Source organism: Octopus bimaculoides, chromosome 7 (genome assembly GCF_046866305.1).
Source record: "Octopus bimaculoides isolate indiv1 chromosome 7, ASM4686630v1, whole genome shotgun sequence".
NCBI lineage: Eukaryota > Metazoa > Mollusca > Cephalopoda > Octopoda > Octopodidae > Octopus > Octopus bimaculoides.
Window position 1 is genome coordinate 34,507,477 of NC_142934.1, and position 7,657 is coordinate 34,515,133.

The 7,657-nt window shown below is 39.3% G+C and overlaps 1 protein-coding gene across 1 annotated transcript in view; it reads right to left on the reverse strand.

Moving 5' to 3' along the window:
• Window positions 1–4,876, reverse strand: part of LOC149134653 (protein zyg-11 homolog B-like) — a 38,856-nt gene extending 33,980 nt beyond the window's left edge. The window contains exon 1 of the mRNA XM_089355143.1: window positions 4,739–4,876. The gene's annotated coding sequence lies outside the window, so the exon portion shown is untranslated. The remainder of the gene's footprint in view (window positions 1–4,738) is intronic.
• Window positions 4,877–7,657: the final 2,781 nt, after the last annotated feature.

Sequence of the window (7,657 nt, forward strand, 5' to 3'; positions counted from 1 at the left end):
TTATCAAAATACTGTGTCACTCCCAGGCTAAAAACCTGGTCGAAATTCTCACAAAAAGTGCACATCACTGTGGCACTGAAGGCCAGCTAGTGGTGTTAAAGTGACAGTGAAGATCTACTACATACAGAATTGTTTGGATCAATATCAGTGGAAATATACTTGCGAAGGCACATGGTTCAATGGTTAGACTGTCGGGCTCACAATCATAAGGTAGTGAGTTCAATTCCCAGACTAGGTTGTGTGTTGTGTTCTTCAGTAAGACACTTTATTTCACATTGCTCCAGTTCACTCAGCTGTAGAAATGAGTTGTGATGTCACTGGTGCCAAGCTGTATTGGCCTTTACCTTTCCCTTGGATAATATCGGTGGTGTGGGGAGGGGAGGCTGGTATGCATGGGCAACAGCTGGTCTTCAATAAACAGCCTTACCTGGACTTGTTCCCAATCATGATCAAACAGGGTGGAGTCTTTACTTTACACTTGTATCACACTACTTCTATTTGGGGGCTACAACACACAACTAAAACCTTCAAAGGCCACATAATCATTGATGAACTTTCCTGGTGATTTCATACACAGCAAAAACTGCATCCCTAAGACAGGTCTTCCCCTTCAAGACCAGAAAATATTTCAACCTACAACTGCTAACCCTCTACAAAGTTCACCAAGTGAAGATGTAACATGTTTCAATTGCTTCAATGTATTCCATGTGCTAAACCACTGCATAACACAGTGTAGCATACAGTAGTTATAAGACCAGATTAAAGTATGACACTTCTAAGTGAATGCACATACTCAACATCACAAACACTTCTTCAGAAAATACTCCAGCTCCCAACAGCTGCTAACTGTCTATAGGGATCAATTGAAACCAATAATGGAATATTGCTTCTGTACCTGGGACAATGCTACTGCAAATACAGATATTCAAGACCACATCTTGAAATGGCCACATGACCATCATGGAGTTACTCTCCAACACACTCTGTTATTTGGCCCTTACATTTTCTCATTTACTATTACTAAAGTGGGCTCAAATCCTTGGAGCAGGCTTGCCTTTCCTCCTTACATCACCCATATTATGTTCTCCCTGTCAACATAACCAATTCTTCTTTATTAGAATATCAACCCTCTGGAAATTCCCATTTAGCTGATGCTTTGCCTACAATTTTCAGTAGTTTAAGAGGAACATCAACTACATCAATGCCCACCTCTCTCCGAGGACAAACGCCATGGGCAAAGCACCTGGAAAAGTGCACATATTCATTTATTCTTTTACTTCTTTCGGTCATTTGACTGCAGCCATGCTGGAGTACCACCTTGAAAGGTTTTTAGTCAAACAACTCGACCAAGGGAATTATTTTTTCAACCTGGTACTTATTCTATCAGTCTTTTTTGCTGAACCACTAAGTTACATAGACAGAAACACACCAACACTGGTTGTCAAGCAGTGATGTGGGGACAAACACTAACACTGGATGTGCAATTGAAAGAAATTAAGCTAGTATGCTTCACAGAATGTGCAATGTCAGTGTGCATGTAGGTATCTTGTGAGAAAAGCTGAGCATAAGCTGCATCAGATGTGATGTGCAAGCGAGACAACTGAATTGGTATGGAAATGTGATGCATATGGATGTGGGCAGTTGTGTGAATAAGAGCTAAGCTCTACAAGTGGAAGGAAGCTGTGAAAAAGGGAGACCTAAGAAGACATGAGATGAGGTGGTGAAGCATGATCTTCAAACATTGGGCCTCACAGAGGCAATGACTAGTAACTGAAACCTTTGGCGATATGCTGTACTTGAGAAGACCTGTCAAGTCAAGTGAAATCATAGCTGTGACTTTTGTCAGTGTCATGTAACTGGCACATAAGAAGCACATTTCAAGCGTTGGACCTCACCGAGGCAATATGGTCAATGCTGGTGTCACGCAACTAGCACCCATGCCAGTGGCACGTAAAAAGTACCTTTCAAGCACTGGGCCTTTGGCAATATGCTGTGCTTGAGAAGCACCCATCAAGTCAAGTGAAATCATAGTTGTGGTAGATACTGGTGTCACACAAACTGGCACCTATGCCGGTGGCATGTAAAAGCACCCATTACACTCTCGGAGTGGTTGGTATCAGGAAGGGCATCCAGCCGTAGAAACTTTGCCAAATCAGACTGGAGTCTGATGCAGCCCCTCAGCTTACTAACCCTGGTCAAACCATCCAACCAATGCCAGCATGTACAACATACGCTAAATGAAAATGATGATGATAATATATATACAACGAGCTTCTTTCAGTTTCCGTCTATCAAATCCACTTACAAGACACTTGACCAAGGAGCCACACAGTGGGACTGAACATGGAACCATGCAGTTGCGAAGCATGCTTCCTACCTCATAGTCACGCCAGCCCCTACGTGTATGTATAAGTACCAACAAAAAAATGAGTGTAAGCACCAACGGAGAAATGCGTGTGTGTGTGTGTGTTACTAACAGTAGAGGAGAGTGTATCTCAACAGAGATGTATGCGTGTGTTTGCATTGACAAAAGATGTGTGTCTGTGTGTCAGCGTCAATAGACGATAGAGGCGTGTGCCTGTGTTACAAGCAGGGTGTGTAACTGCACCAGTAAAGAAGCGTGTATGAGTGTGTGCCTGTGTCAATAGAGGTGTGTGCGCGTGTGAATATAGAATTTGTGTGCTTGTCAATAGAGACTGCGCGCGAGAGTGAGAGTATCGTTAGAGAATGTACGTGTATTTCAGTGTCAATAGACACGCGTGTTTGTGGCTGCGTCAAAGAAAGATGTAGTATACAGCGATGTAATGAATGGAAACAACTAACCAATGATTTTTTTTAGTGATAGTCATACACCTAAGTGAATCATTATAAGCGACAATCAAATTTTTGTTTATCCTGTCTTAAATGGAACAATTTGAAAAGCCAAATTTTAGTGAAAGTTCGAAGTCATTGTCAACCATCTTAAGATAATTTTTGACTATGTATTGAGTCCCTTGATTTTAGCATATAATGTTTTCAAGAACGTCTTATACACGTGTGTGTGTGTATGTGTGTGAATATGTATGTGTTTGATGAACATCGATAGGAATCGAACTGTCGTTTACGATGTCTCTTTACGTCTTAGCGATAATAATAAAGAGAAAATTTCCAGTTGCTTAAAATAGACATTTGGGCTTTATTAAAGTTAAGTTTTATGTCGATTAAATCCACCTCAGTATCACACACATTTTGTCACGGGAAATTAGCAGAATATGTAAAAGTCAATATCCGACATCGTTCGAATATATTGAATTCTTGGATGCAAGAACAGGGTTTAGACGATATGATCGAACCTACTATAGTTGACGACACTTATTTTATCGACCCTAAATTGCCTAAAAGACAATGTCAGTTGACGGCTGTGCAATTTGAAACCAAAACATCAAGTTACGAATTACAAGATACCTGAAACCCTTAAGTCAATCGTCTTTATAATGAGACCTAACATAATGATTAAGATATTCTAATAGAAACATAAAGCCAAACATTGAATATTGGTTGTAGGGGGAGGGATATAATCGATGCCAGCACTTGACTGGTTATAATAACGGCAATTGTTTTTACTTATGCATGAATCTTGTGATTAATTAAGAGATATGTGAAGATAAGGTTTTCAGAAAAATTAGACAATAAATAAATAAAAAAATCAAGAAGTGGGATCATATCTTGTTTGTTGGAAGTTTGTATTTATTGTACAGAATAAAAATGCACGAGAGAAAAACAGCCTGCGCATTTAATAAATTCAGTTAACACACACACACACACACATATATATATATATATATATATATATATATATATATATATATATATATATATATATATATATATATATATATATATATATATATATATATATATATATATATAATTACTACCCCTCAACTTAGAAGCAATCACAGCAGCTTCTTAACAGAATATCAAAATATCAACATTTGGTTTTGTCTTTATTACATATTATACGACTCCATTCCACAACAATCTAGCCTGTCCTTGCTTCGATTACAGTTAATATAACAAGAATTTTGGAGTGGGATGTTTTACCGGACCCGAATAAAAAAAAATTTGCTAAAGTGTATCGCATCAAAGCACACACCTATATATATATATACATACATACACACACATATTTGTCATTTACAATTGCTACAACATGCTATAATTACAGAGAGGGAAAGTGAGAGAGAGAGAATGGCTGAAATCGTGTGGTTGGTTGATTTATTCTTGTTATTTTACATAAGACTATTTGTATCTTTAACGGCCTACACAAAGAAATTAGTTTTTCAATAGCTTTCTTCGTAGTCGATGATGCATTTAGTCAATTAAGTATGTCTCTGTCTTCTTTCTCTTTTTAAAGTCTCGCTGGGGTCGCCTTTCCTTACCAACCCTCAGTCATCAATGACATATGTAACAGTCAAGTATTAGGTTAGCATCGATTAAATATCATATACTCCCTCCTCCCAAAATCGTGGCCGTGTGCCAATGTAAGAAATCATTACCAAATCTCAGGCCTTGTAACTATGTTAGAAATTATTATCATTATTAAAGCGACGTTACATAACAGCTGATTGGAAGATTTGCTCACACAGCAGATAAACTGTTTTTAAAAGAAAATCAACAATAGTAAATAATAAAATTACAACTTGGGGAAAAAATTATCAAAATAATTTAAATATCTTATTTTCCCCACTTCACTTACCAGCTCATTTTCCGACTGGGTTTGGTTTAGAATATTATTTATAAAATAATTATTGTTTTACAAAATGAATCCAATCCTGTTGAGTCGTCATTAAGTGCCACTATAAATTGTTCAGTGATGGCTTCTTATAGCGGTGTTGAGCGAAAAATGTCCCGCCAACATTACTTCCTCCTTATCAACCACTACGCAATAAGCCGCTATTATGCAGCACGCATATACAATCTCACTCACCTATATGTATGCATGTGTATACATATATAACAAAAACATTATAGACAACACACACACACACACACATAAATGTATGTAATAAAAACAACAAAAAGATACATACACACAGATATAGATGTATCCAGCTCTTTATGTATACGATGTTTTATTAAAAATTTTTTTTTTTGTTTTATCATTTTTCAACATAATTAGAAACCGAATTTAAAAAACAAAACATACATAAAAAATTATTATTCTTTCGCATTATATATTGCGAATTCTGATAGTATAATATCGGGAATTATGAGACAGGGTATAATCGTTTTAACAATTTTAGAACGTTGCTCGTACTTCCCTTTATCGACCTAGAATGGATGCAAAGTAGGATTTAAATTCATTTCATATAATGGATTCGCGGATTCTATACAAATGCCAGTATGGTGCCTGGCATAAATAAAACCACCACAAACAATGGGAAAAGGGTTCGGGGATTAACAAGGAGCATGTTTAGATCTTAGGTTGAAGGATCCAGCAGAAAAATATATTGCACTCTCTATCCAATGCCAGAACAACCAGCAATAAGCCAGTAAGCTGTCCTGGGAGACATGAGGTGGGAGTAAAAAGAATGCATGCCCCAAGACCACACATCAAGTCCAGAAGGAAATAACCATAAGTGATTGGAAATTGGAATGTCACAACTCTTATGGGTAAGGAGCGAGGAGCTAGTGGAGGAGGCCAAATGCTACCAGCTACATACAACTGGTGTTTCCTCTACAAGGTTCTGTGGCTCTAGCAGCATAGATTTGGATGGAGAGTAGAAATTCTACTATTCAGGTGTGGTGCCAACTATATTTGCACTGGCAAGAGTGTTTACCACCAGAAGCTTAGACTGAAAGAAGGCCCAGTGTAGATATTGCAAGTACATCATACATTGGGGGGTTTTGCAGAAGTTTAGGATTGACAGGCTACTCCTGGTTGCCATGAAATCCATTTATGAATGACCAAATGTGTGTGCTCAGGTAGATGGTGCAAAGTTGAATATGGGTGTTGGACTTTGGCAGAGGTACATGCAGTTGCCTCTACTCTTCCTAATGTTTAAGAACTGGATTGATATGTGCAACCATTTTGGAAGTAGTATCATTATCTGTGGGTGTAGGATTAGTTGACTAATATTTGCAAATGACATGGGGATTCTTGGCTCATCTCTTGCATATATTGAATGGGTCTGATGCTGAGTGCTGGGTCTGAGGACTGAGATACTGGTCCTCTCAAGAAAGTCTTCCCTGTGCACTCAGCATATCAGTACAACATCACTGAGACAAGTGGAAAAGTTTAAGAATCTTGGGATCATAATCATGAGTGATGGGAAGCAGAAGACTGAAATTGATGCTTGGATTATTTTCCCTGGACTTTCTTCTACTCTCCTACACTTCAGCTGCACCTCTCCTACCCATGGATTACACTGAACTCTTCCTTTGATGAGAAATCACTCCAATACACCACAACATTTGAACCTTTTGAACTTTTCTAAACCTTTTTGTACTTTCTGCTTTTTCCTACTGTTGCTTCTCTCAGTCCACACTTGTTACCTTGCCTCTCCCTCCCTCCCTTTCTTTTTCCGTTTTGTCTTTTCTTTTCCCTTTCTTCCCCTTTCTCTTTGTTTCTTCTTCCTCCTTCTTTCTCTCCTTGTTTTTATTTTTTCTTCTCCTCTCACCTCTTGTATTTTTTTTCTCCTCATGCCATTTGCATTTTTTCTCCTCATGCCTTCTCCCCACATGTTTTGAATTTTTCCTCCTCACTTCTCTATTGCCTTTCTCTCTCCCCCCTCTTTTTTTCCTTTTTTCTCCTTTCTCTCTCTTTTCTTCTCATTTTTCAATCATGCCCAATTACAAACCTTTTCTCCTCCACCTTCACCACCACCTAAAAACCACCTTTCCACACTTCCTTTCCACTGCTTTCAACTTTATACTCCCTCCTCCTCAAAAAAACACGCTTCTGCAGTCACCTTTCATTTCTCAGTCACTGCCTTCATCACCGCCTCATCCCTAGAGGTTTCCGCCTCCATTTCCACCCCACTCTCCTTCAACCATCCTACACATAATCTGCACTACATCCTACCGCCTTATGCATGCCACCATTTGTTCTAATCTCTCCAAAATACACACCATCAACCACCTTCTCCCTCTGGCTTTTTCCATCTTCTTCACCTCTCAGTCACCCTCCCATGCTAACACAATTTTACGTTACATAATTCATTTAAATCATCTCTTTCATCAATTTCTCGCTCACACCAAACAATGTAAACTCCACTCACTCCTCCATTCCATCACAGCTGATGTCACTACCCCAAGTCCTCCCCTACCTCTCTCCCTCCCTGATACGCTCCCATCCTCACTAAACCCCGCCATCCCTCCAAACCCCCCACCCACATAACCCTCATCTCCCCTCCCAACTTTCCACCACCCCACCTACTTCTGTCCCATCCACCCACTTCTCCACTTCAGTCTGTTGTTACCATTCCTCCAGATCTTCCCCTCTCTGAGGTGGAGGACTCCCTCCTCGGTAGGGGGTCTGCTCTTCATCCCCCTCACTCCATCCAGCAATGAATTTCGGACTTGTGCCGATATCCACAGCTTTGTGCACTGTGTTAGGTTGTGTACACTTTTCTGCGACACTCCACTTGCATCTAATGAGGAAGACTGCTTCAGT